The 12674-nt window shown below is 39.3% G+C and overlaps 1 protein-coding gene across 3 annotated transcripts in view; it reads right to left on the bottom strand.

The window, feature by feature from the left end:
* FER (FER tyrosine kinase) overlaps positions 1–10640 on the bottom strand; it is a 406586-nt gene extending 395946 nt beyond the window's left edge. Inside the window, exon 1 of one of the 3 annotated variants that reach the window (XR_008425138.2) lies at positions 10328–10637. The gene's annotated coding sequence lies outside the window, so the exon portion shown is untranslated. Of the gene's footprint in view, positions 1–10327 lie in introns of all 3 variants that reach the window. The other 2 variants (XM_045197637.2, XM_045197636.3) reach the window with 2 other exon arrangements.
* Positions 10641–12674: the final 2034 nt, after the last annotated feature.

Genomic DNA, 12674 nt, shown 5'->3' with positions numbered 1-12674 from the left:
GAGGCAGGGACAAATTACCTGTGTTTGTTACCTCAAGAAGTTGCTCTGAATGGCCTATAGACAAAAGTCAAGATGGAAATTGAAAAGACTAGGCTTTCCATGATTTCTCAACCTCAGTACTACAGATATTTTGAACTAGAAAACTCTTTGTTGTTGGGGGCTGTCCTATAGGATGTTTACCTTGGGGTCTACCTACTAGATGCCAGTAACATCTGCCTACTCAGTCCCAACCTTCCCATTGTGACAACAAAAATGTCTCCAGACATTGCCAAATGTCCCCTAAGGTATGAAGTGCTCCCTGTTGGAGAACCACTGGATTAGGGTGATGGTCAAAGTTGTTTAGGGACATACCAGGTAATGGTTAGATTCAAGGACTAGGACTTGGGTTTTGGGTACTTGGGAAAAGTTGATCAAATGCAAAGAAATAAAATAAATAAATAAAAACTTAGTTTTTACAAGTTGTATTGCCTAAGAAATTCCCAACAAAGACTTGTTACTGCTCAATTCCTAACATGGTTCCTAGGACCCCAACACTTCATCAACAGAAAATGGGCTACTGAAGCAGTGCAGTCCCCATTAAGGAAATCCTTCTCAGTACTCATCTTCCTGTGACCAGGGGCAAAAAGAATACAGATAGATATTCCCAGGAAGAACCAGTGACAGCCATATCGGTTAATTAAAAATCTTATTCCACTGCCAGAGCGAAGAGTCCTTGCCATCCCTGTCCAATGAAATATATATATATATTGTGGACTAGAAAACCTTTGTAGGTTGTTTCTCCTTTTTCTCTTTTCTAATTGAGAGTTTTTACTGTCTTTATGTTATTTTCCTTCTATCTCCAAATACTGGTTTTACTACAATTAGTTACATTATTTAACCCTAAATTCCTAGACGCTTGGCCTATTTATTCAAGCAAAACTGAGAGAATGACCCAGAGATCATAGACTTAAAGTTAGAAACAGCAATTAAACAAGTCTTTGAGTTGTCTTCCTTTGTTGGGGGGCAGGTGGTAAGTGCATTGAAAGTTGTAAGTAAAAGATTTGCACTATATTAAGTGAGGGTATTTTGTCAAGGGTGCATATGTATGTAGTAGAGGACATGTATGTATGTACATTGGGAGGATTATAGTGAATATCTTTTGGTTATATTGCCCAGCATCCACTCTCCTTTCCCATGATCACAGTACCTTCTTTCTCATTTAGTGACCCACCCACCCTGACTCTGAGTCCACGTGGTTTAGACCACGTGGCTGACCACAGTTCCTATTCGCACTTCCAATAGTTAGCACCTGGTCCAGATCTGACCTATCATCATACGCTATCTCCCTAACCACAGGACCAAGGATGGAAACATGACCCTATTTATTTAATGAGATATAATCCCAGAACCAATGGTAAAACTATGGGTAAGAGAAGCTCTTTTTATGTTGGGCTTGCTTAAACTGAAAGAACATAAGCCTAGAACCATCAGAGTGGCCCACATGGGGAACACCTGTCTGAAAGTATATCTAACACAAGAGAAAGCCACTGGGCATGTCCTGAGGCCATTCTTTGGGTCCACTGAATCCATCTATACCTGAGGAGAGTACACTCCTGTGTACCCCAGTGCCCTAAACTATTATGAGTAGGGTTTTGTTCTCATGAAGAAATTTAAAAATCTAATATTATTACCAGTTACCGGATGAAACTGGTATGCTTTCAAATGGAAAAACTAAAGTCATTTATTTGCCTAAATTCATACAACTAATTACTGGTGGCACAGATTCAACCCTAAGAGGGTCTGGCTCTAATATCCATGCTCTTTCCACTACACCATACTCTCAGAAAAAGTCTGAAACTCCCCTATGCTTTATAATTATCTGTAACTATAAGGTAAGTCCTTACATGGAGTGAGTACTCTATTAACAATTGTTGAATGACCAAAAAAGGAAGAATCATATGCCCCTCTGCTCTCTGTCCCACTGCGGCAACAACTCGCCTCCTGTGTGACACAGAGCATTTCTGCCTTATTTTTATAATACAGGCTCCCTCAAGGACCTATCTATGTCTTTACCATCATATCCTCTTTCAAAAACCATGATATCACTGTATATAATAGTAAGTGTTCCTAACTAAGCTGTCACTTCGATTACAGAATGCCTGTTCCAATTGCAGGGTAAATCAAGATCCAAAATACAAGAAAGAAATCAGAACCTTAGAAGAGGCCATCACCAGGGTCTAGCTACTATTCTGTTATTATCAGTTGTGAAACTCAGAAAAGGACATCTCTATTACCCTGTGAGATATAATTATTTATGTCAATACTTTAAGATATTTTTAACAAAGACATTAACTTCTGAAAAGTATCAGCTATTTATAAACAGTCAAATCCCTTTCAAATACTATTGTTGAGGGTGAAGGAGAAGGGTAGCAAAACAGGATTTATGAATATAACATCCCTGACATTTTCAAGAAATCCATCTAAAAACTATGCAAATTTTTGTCAGCATTGGAACACCCAATAAATGTTTCATAAGTCAACTTTTGTCTCCCTAGAAGGTGTGGTGGATTGACTCACATCCAGATCAAAGATACTGGATTAAACATTCTTTTTTTAAACTTATTGAAAAAGTTTTAAAAAGGAATGTTCATTTTCTGGCTAAGATCCACAACTTCCTTACACCTCTTTACTTTACTTCTAGCAGCTGGTGCTTTTTTTTTTTTTCCAGAAAAATATTTTACAAAGAAACAACATACTACACCCTAACAGGAATTATAATACAGGACAAACTCAAGAGAACAGTCCAAGACAAGATGTGCACATTGGGCAATTAGCTAGGGTCAGGTACATCTTAGGGTCTCACTGCCAGTAACAGAAATTCATTTCAGCAAAACTGCAAATACTTAACATGGACCTTTACTGTCACTCCCAAATAATTAAAACTGCTGTTAAATCCAGGCCTGCTAATGGTTTACTATATTCAGACATTACCATTTGTGTTTATTTCAGGTTTAGCATATAAAAGACTTAAATTCAAATCCTGGGTCTTCTTGGATAAATGATGTGACCTGAAATTGGTTCCAGGTCACAAAAAGAAAACATGTACAAGCCATCCAAGGTTCTCATAAAAATAAAAACAAATGTACCAAAAGTATGTAGAACTTTTAGTAGGCACTAAACAAGTATTAATGCTCCTCCTTAATAACAGTATCTGAATCTACATAATTTACAAAAAAACTTTTACTGACAGAAACTGTTTCTATCTTGGAGATTAAAATGTTGAGAAGGGGTGAAAAACTATACATAAATAATAATTATACAAATGCAATATAATATGTTACAAATGTATCAGTAAGAGAAAAATCAGCCTCATGCTTGTACAACAAAGTTCCTATTATATATAAATCTAGGTAAAGATCCATATAGTTTTCCAATGTAACTGTCTATAAATTAGGATAGTGATCTAACTAGTTATTTGTCATTAATAACAATCCAAAATAATTACATTGTTTGGTTCCTTTAATTACTATTCTACATTTGCTGGATACATAGAAAGTAAAGAGGCCTAACAAAGTGATGGTACTTAAGCAGAATATATTAGTTTGGAGTAAATTCAGACTAGATTTGAAATGTGACAGTGGCTGGATCTGTGTCACGAGAAAGTGTCTATATTGAAACAAACAAAAAGGTGATGCTTGAAAATCTTTCCTTTGTTCCAAAGCAAAGCAAAAATTTGAAAAACCTTTGTGAAAGCTGAAATGATGATTAACCTGTATAAGAGTGTATAGAAAGCATGTGAAGGAAATATAATTCAAGAGAAAGTCAGGACACTGCACAAACCATTTCATGAAGTAAGAGGTGGTATGGCTGCTAGGGTGGCTACTGACCCAACTGTTACCCAAACTGATTAGAAGAGTCAAATGCATTTTTCTTTCTATACTGTGAAGTTAACAAAAGAGCACCACAAACTGACAAGACAAACTTGGGAAATCCTCCCAAGCTAGGTATTCAGAGAGCAGAAGGGACACAAACTACAGAGGTTTCCAACTCCAAGGAGACAACATACCCAAGAAACAGTAGCAAGCAGCAAGCATTACAGGATCAAGGACTAACTCTTCACCTTTGTTACAGTGCTGGAAATACCCTTGCTCTGTAAACCCCAGGACACGAATGTCAGGAATAAGAACTTTTCATGTATACTAATAACACAATGCAGAAACATCAGCCTGCATTTTGGAAGCAAAATGTGGTTTAAACTTTAATGACTAGAGTCCTATTATACAATTGTTAAGGATCTAAAGGAATCACTTAAATTTGACTGTATTTTATAGAGCTGGTTATGTCCTAGATCCACAAAGGTTTCAAGAAATGCCACTTGCCAATATCAAGGGTCTCGCGAACAATGTTTTTCTTTTTATTTATTGATTTGAGAGAGAGAGGAGGGAGGGTGGGAAGGAGAAAGGATAATGGGAGAGGGGGAAGTGGGAGAGAATGAGACAAATAAAGAGAAACATCAACTTGTTCTACTTATTTATGTATTTAATGGTTGTTTCTTGTTTGTGACCTGACGGGAGTTGGAACTGGCAACCTACTGAATACCTGGCCAGCGCCTGAATGTTGTTTTTCTCTCTTCATCTAACTGAATATTATACAGACTACATCCACACAGGATAAGCCATTTAAAAGCAATCTCGTTCACAATGATATAATTTTAAAGATACTTTTCTAAGCCAATGTAAAAAACATTTTTATATACAAAATGCCTCAAATATCAATATTCCAGTATTGAGCCCTGGATGGTGTGGCTCAGTGGATTGAGTGCCGGCCAGTGAACCAAAGGGCTGCCGGTTGGATTCCCAGTCAGGGCACACGCCTGGGTTGTGCGCCAGGTCCCCAGTACGGGTCATGCAAAAGGCAACCACACATTGATGTTTCTCTCCCTCTCTCTCGCTCCCTTCCCCTCTCTCTAAAATTAAATAAATAAAATCTTTAAAAAATGAATATTCTAGTATTGAGTTCCCCTTCTCCTAACCATTTGTCCCACTATGAAATACTTTTTCTGCAAGTAAAATAATTTATAACAGAAAACTAATTTCAACTTTTCTACAATAGTGTTATTTTATTTGCAATAAAGACCATAGCACTATTATTTAAATATTTTTAAATGTGTTATAAGTTACTTCAACTTTGAAATGTAAGATTCTTCATTATTGACTAACATAAAATTAATAATCTTTACTTCTGTAGCATCACAAGACTGATTTTAAAAAGTGGAGAGGGCCCTGGCTGGTGTGGCTCAGTGGATTGAGCACCAGCTTGGGAACCACAGGGTCGCTGGTTTGATTCCAGTCATGGTACAGGCCTGGGTTGTGTGCCAGGTCCCCAGTAGGGAGCATGCAAGAGGCAACCACACATTGATGTTTCTCTCCCTCTCTTTCTCCCTCCCTTCCCCTCTGTCTAAAAATAAAATAAATAAAATCTTGTAAGAATAAAAAGTGGAGAGGCATCCTTTTCAGGAAAATGTGTAACTTGGGTCTCAACTGTAGTACTGAAAGGTGTGTCTCAAGTATTTGTTACTAACAATAATTACATACTTTTTTCAGTGACTCACTTTTCTCAATAAACCACAGTAGATTCAAGTTTATCCCTATAATGATACCATTTTCAGTCACTTGTATTCTGATATGCTTTCTTGAGCAGAAGAAAACAAGATGGAATTACAGAGAGCATGGCAAGAAACTGTACATTAGTGTTTTTCACATACATAAATATTTTTACTGGATGAGAAAAGATATTGAGAATCATTGACTTAGATTACAAAATCTTTGTTTTACTGCTGGATGAGGCTATAAAGACTATCTGGTTCAACTTCTAACTCCTCAATCAGTTCAGTGCCTGCTTCATGACACCCAACAACTACAGGCTGGTCTGTGCATTTAAACTGAATGTTTTTAAGAATTAAAACCCCATAGTTATAGAACAGACATTTTGAAATGCGGAATTTATTGAATATTGCTCCTTAAAAATTAATCATACATAAGCAGGAAGCAGAAAACATTCAACTAACAGTTTTATGTATTATTACATTTGAAAATACAGTTTAAGTTTTAAACAGATTAATTAAATGTGGTTTAAGGTAGAGAGGAACACTAGACATTCAAGAAAGTAATATTTAGTTTTCCTGTAGCACTTCTAGGCAAATAGTTGTGGTTTAAATGAAAGGAATTTTGGGAAACAATCCAACAATAGATGATAATCTAAGGTGAAAGAAAAATAATTCAGGAATTCAGACAAATGACGTATTTTAAGGTTAAAAAGCACTTAAATTTGTGACTATCCCTTCTGACAGTAATCAAATAACTATACAAGAACAGCTAATCACAGGTATTTCTAACTATTTGTTATGTCTACACAAATGCAAATGTCAATTTAAGTAAACTTGATGTAATTACTTTAATTTCCTAAGTCTAAAATTTAGGGACTTTTAGGATGTTAGAATAAACACAGTAATACTAGGACAGATAAAATTAAAGCGGAAATTGAGGACATTCTAAATTCAGGCATTTTACCTATATCGTCTCATTTCTTCTTCATAACAACCATGTGAGGCTATTTAATCATCCCCATCTTACAGATGAGGAAACTGGTTTAAAGAGATTAAATAACTTGCCCAACACCCCACAGAAGAATTTCCAGATCTCTAACCCAGATTATCTAGCTCAAAAAATATATATATATATCACTACAGACTGTGACCTAGCAAGAAACACCTCCATTAAAATTGCCCATCTTTTAATTAAAACCTTCTAAAGGAGGACACAATGTCAAGCTTATAGTAAGTGGTAATGATATACAGACTAAAAATTAATCATATTTCCATAAGTATATATGAATGTTTCAGGAATAATTCCAAATTATGCATGACATTAAATTTTAAAAAGCTGAATAATAATGTCCCAAAAGTGAAGAAATTTAAAAATTTTTGTAGAAAAGCACTAAACAAACTCCATCCTACCTATATGTTTTGAATTCTACGGAAAAACTTGAGAGGCCCCATGTTGTGTCAGTCACAAAGCAGTTTCACATGGGTAACTAGGATTATATTTATATTTATGAAATAAGAAAAAGTAGATCATTGCTTGGGTCTGATTCTTTTGTCCTGACTTTAATATGTCGTCTATTTATTCTTTTCTATTTTTCTTCCAGATCTTGGAGATCTCCTCTAATTTAAGGAAACTGAGTCTCAAGTTCAAGAACTCCTGCAAGTTTAGATGCAAGTGCAGATATTCTGCAATGAAAACCATAAAATTGCAATGATTGATAGAATATTAGAGGAAAAAACAAAAGTTTCAGTTATTTCCCAAAGCATTAACTTTCGTGAAATTATTGGTGACTTTTTTTCTCTAGGGTTTTTTTTTTACTGAACTTACTTTAAAGCATTTAACTTTCATAATAAAAATTAAAGAGAAAGGTGAAAAGGAAGGACAAAAGAAGGCAGAAGAAAAATACCTAGAGCTTTGATTAAAAAATATCTAAACATCTTATTCTCTCCAAAGTTCCAAACTGTGACTTGCTTCATCACATTTATCTTAGTGATGTAGTAAATTAACCATACAGAAACATGCCAGAAACAAAAGAGACATGAAAAAATGAGTTAATCCAAAGATCTATAAATTCTGAGACATAGCTCTTAATTGCAATATTTAAGAAATTAGCTATAAAAATTAGGTAAGTATGAAAAACAGATTTAGGGTAAACTAAAACTGAAAAACAGGATTCAAATACTTAAGAATGCAGAAATTTCCTAAGTATGGAAAAATTACCATAAACACATATGTGAACTTGGAGCCGTTTTATTTTATTATAAACTGAAGAGAACTTATATATTGAAATGTTAATTAAAATATCCTTTAGCTACACCATGAAACAACACCCAACAAAGTTTTCAGTCCTACCAAAATACAAATCTAATTACTTCCTTTACCATGAAATTGTTATTTTAAAAGTTCACATGTATAAGCTTTCTTTTTCCATTACAAAACCACATTCTTATTCCAAAATAACATATTTGGATTGATCTAATATATTAAGTATATTGCCAATACATTGTACCATTTATATACTGAACCTGTCTTCAAAAAAACATGCTTATTTAAAAATCAAGTACAAAACTAGAATCTATTAACACAGGAATCCAATTTTAAAACAAAACTTCTATTTGTATAACAAGTTCATTAAATTTTCTTTTTTTTATGATTATCAAAATGCAATTTAATCATCTGGGCCTTCATTTACAAAGATGATGACTTCTTACAAGACTGCTCTATAATAGTCTCAGGGAATTAAGTTACAATAGCTTTTGTAAACACTACTCCAATCTACAAATGGAAATAATCACCTTACAATATTTTGGTACAATATGTATTTATGCTGGCTTTCCAACTTGATCATTTCAGTTTCTCTGTTCCTTAAAATTTAACAACTGTCTTAAAAAATGTTATTGCTGTGTAGGTAGTTAGGTAGTTACTGAATAATTCGAGTTTTCTGCATTGTTTGAAATTTTTCATAGTGAAATACTGGTGGAAAGGAAATGGAAAATTTGAAATGGTCACAGACCAGAGCTACAGTTACCTAATGGTTGAAGATATCTCAAAATGATTTTTCTATCATAAGCCTGGACTATCGCTTCCAAACTACAGACATCAACCTTTGAAGTAGTGCAGAAGCTACATTAACAGGACCCTAAATAATATTACATGTAAATGGTTAATGCTGCTAACCATCAGTGTGGAAGAGAAACAGATCTTCACCAAAGGTCTTTCATGGAAAACAGAAAACATTTCCACTATGCACACGTACTCTTTTAATACATTCCCAACACCTTTGGAAATATAGCTCCCTTGGTTCAAGAATACTAGCAAAAAAAATGTTTCTGGGTTACAAAATATATACTCAGCCTTCCTTTGCATTGACTGACAAACGTGTGGCTCTTCACAAATGTCTTTGTTAATACCAAATAGGTATACCAGGACTACAACACTGCACTAGTAAAATAATTCCATTTTTGCAATACGTTTTTTCTTCTTAATCCTGTTCTCATTCCACAGGATGAAAAGCACTTTCTAGCTTTAACCACGAAAATGGTTTTGGTCTGTTATTGGTTTTTACATTATACTTTTATATACAGTGGCTCCATTAAGAGAAATTTTTTATTATCCTAAAATGCCTAGAGAAAAAGAGAAAAATGGTATACTATCCCCTTAGACTAGCTGATGTCAAAGTGATGGTGAGATCACTATGATTATATGCACTCCTTACGAATTAAAAAGATTGAAGCTTCTTTTTAACCAAAAGGCAAAGGAAAACCAAAGGCTACATTCATTAATAATGTTTTAAATTTGGGATTGCACAGCACTGAAGGACACCACAAACGTACAAAGTAAAAAGTGACAACACAATTAAATCTTTAATTCGCGCGTGACGTACCCCTACCAATACCAACCCAAATAGCGTTGTTGAAGAAAGTTGACACTAAACGGAGATTCCAATGGTAGAAAGCTGACCCAACACCTCCTCAATCCTAAAGGGCAAGCAGAGAACAGAGCAGAAATTGCCCCGGCTGCACTGGCTTCACACTTAATGGATTGTCTCTTGACTGTCCCTTCAGAGTCACTTCTGGCCCAGACAGGACCAGGGACCAGACGGACCAGGAATGGAAGGTGAGGGATGAAAGCCGGAGGTGAGGAAACTGACCCACGGGAGAAACCTGGGGCCGGACTGAGAGGGTCAAAGGAAGCTGAAGGGCCCCAGGGGCAGGGAGAGATTGGGGAACACCTAGGGATTCGGGGCGGCCGCCAGAGCTGGAGGGCAGCTCCAGGAGAGAAGCACGTAGAGAAGGGGTGTGGGAGTAATGGGCGGTGCCTACAACCCCTCCTCCACCACCCCACGTGCCGCAGACCCCCGACCCGGCGACGGGGCGGGGCCGTGGCGCTGGCCTCAGCCCTCGCGCGCCGGCACCCGCCCCCTCAGCCTCCAGCCCCGGGTAGGTGGGAGGGGCGGGCCTCGCCAAGCCCGACGGACAGCCCGACCCAAAACCCGAACTAAGAATGCTCTGCCGCGGGCGGAGTAAGGGCGGGAGACCCCGCAGCCTGGGGCCGGTGGGGGGGGTGGCTGAGGGCGGAGGAAGAGCACTCGGCGAAGCCACCGCAGCCAGGGCTGCGTCCCAGGCACCCGTCTGCGGGTAGGGAGTGTAGCCTGGGTTCCCCGCTGCCCTTCCCTCCTCTTCCCCCCTCCCACGGCGTTGCCCCGGGCAACAGCGCCCGCCGCCGGCGGCGCAAAACTCACTTACCTAGAACCTGACAAGCAGGAGCCCCTCAGACACGGGAGCCAGTCACCACCCCGCGTCACGGGAGCCGCCACAGCCAATGGGCGCCTCTGTCACGAACCTCTATAGCCAATCCAGCTGCACTCCGGTCTCCGAGCACCCTGGAGGCCTCAGCCAATGGGCACGAACGGAAGGCGGTGCTGCCTGTCGGCCCCCAACCCCCTCCTCCACCACCTCCCAGGAGGCGGGGCGCGGCCGATTGGCTCGGGCTCCAGAGGGTGGGTCTCGGACTCCAGGCTCGGTGGGCGTGCGCGAACGCGCTGCGGGCGCGGCCAGGCAATGCGTAAGGCTACGGCCGCCGCCCTCTGGGCCCGCTCCTTGCCTGGGGTGCTGTTCTGAGGTCCGCCTGTTTGCGCTTCTCTCTTCGTTACTGTAGCCCGCTCCTCTCCAGCCTGTGTCCAGGGCTGCCTTTCAGAGTGAGGGCGGGATGGGCTGGAGCCGGACGGCGGCGTCACAGGAAACTTTGGGAAACTCGCCTGGCCGCGGCCGGGAAGTGGCCGGGCCCTGTGTGATAAGCTGGGGCCGCCTGGAAGGGACTACCCGGAGGATCCGCAGCCGGAAAGGAATTCGGAGGGTGGGGGCGGAGGCGTGATTAAAATATTAAGTGTGCCCTCAGGGTGCTGGGTGATCCCGAGAGCTGAAATCTCTGGGAATGAAAGCTGCTTTGGGCACGCGCCCCGCGACCCCTAAATACGCATTTTTCACCCTCAGACTCAGTGACTTTTTCCTGTACGTTTTACTTGCCTCAATTGTAACTTCAGAATGATTTTCAGCTTCCTCAGAGCACTCTTGAGTGGCTTAAAGGCAGGAGCTGTGTCTTTCCCAACCCTGTAATTCCCGAGCCTGTGACCAAAAAAAAAAAAAGGCTACACACTCAATGCCGGAATTGTGATGGATGCTGTTTTAAAAGCGTCCTGTGAGTGGTCCTTATAATAAAAGTCCTTACCTCTTCAAGAGTCTAGAATGTGTGAAGAACCGAAATTGGTCTGCTCTTCCAGGGAAGCTGTTTCTGAAGCGTCCTCCGCCAAAAGAATTTAGTGGAATATGAGTAATGTGAGCTAAACAAAGATAACTAGGTGATCTGAAACAGTATGAAAGATATTAGTCACTAATTCAAGGGTGTGTTCCTCTGGCCGATTTTTTAATGTTTCAAGTACTTTGGTTGTACCACATTCTTTGCCTGGAGCAAATCTAACTTCAAGCAGCTCTATCTCCACCCTACATCCCTTTAAAACTGCGGGAGCCAAGCAAGAGGGGCGAATATATATATATATATTTTTCCCCTAAACACGGTTATTTGACTGTTGTGAAAGCCCTACACATAGAAAAACAAATTTTAAATGGGACTTTTACTTGTCTGCTGTTTCAAGGAACCCAGAACATGTTGTAAAGACAAATCAAATTTTAAGTGATTCAGAAAGATCTGATCAGATCTTTGGGGCGGAGTAGGGAGGGGCTTTAGGAAAAGGTTGCCGAAGGCAACAGTAAACAGCCTAGGACGGGATTGGTTAAGAAGCCCAAGGCCTCCAGAACACTAGGAATTACGGGCAGAAAATTTAAAGTAAAAGGAGGACAGAGAGGGGATCTTGGCATCCCTTCCTCCAGGGTGCCTGGGTGATTGTGGTGTAGTCCTTGCGTTTCCCAAAGGACGTCATTTTGGATGGATTGTGGCTGGAAGAAGACACTGCAGGTGAAGCCTAGGATAAGGCTGGCCTGGCAGAGAGTGGCAGGGTTATTATTCTTTGAGTGTTCTGGAAGGGACAAGCTCTGAGGCAGAAGCCTGCCATTCCTCTAAAATTGTGTAGCTTTTGTATCTTATGTTGTTTTAGTTTGTAAATTAATCCTATAGAAATAAGATAATTAAAAACTACCAGGGGGAACTGATAGAACTGAGGTGTTAAAGAATTTAGCCTTAATTGATATGGTTAAGTGATTAAAGCTGTGAGTGACTAATGTATGTGGAAAGCTGTTATTCCAAAATTGTGTAGCTTTTCAGTAAAGACTCTTTTCTTTTATCACCAAACCTTGGCTTCCAGAATTTGCCCAGGGTGTGGCAGAAGAACCCCACTTGCTGTTCAGTACCATAAGACTTAATTCTCCCCATTGATGATGGAGGAAGAAATTTTCCTTCTCAAGTCATTTACTTTAGAAAACTTGTAATTGTTGAGTACTTGCTCATCTCTTTAAAGATAAATCCTCTTGATGACTTGATAGGTCTTCTGTCAGATAGTGCTTTGTCAGCTTCTCAGCAAAGTCGGGCTCAAGGACCTGGGAGCTATTTCTTTGAAATGTAAATGTTTAGAGAGATAGT

Source organism: Desmodus rotundus, chromosome 1, assembly GCF_022682495.2.
Source record: "Desmodus rotundus isolate HL8 chromosome 1, HLdesRot8A.1, whole genome shotgun sequence".
Classification (NCBI taxonomy): Eukaryota; Metazoa; Chordata; class Mammalia; order Chiroptera; family Phyllostomidae; genus Desmodus; species Desmodus rotundus.
The sequence above is the reverse complement of the archived record's forward strand: the minus strand, read 5'-3'. Positions and strand labels throughout refer to the sequence as shown.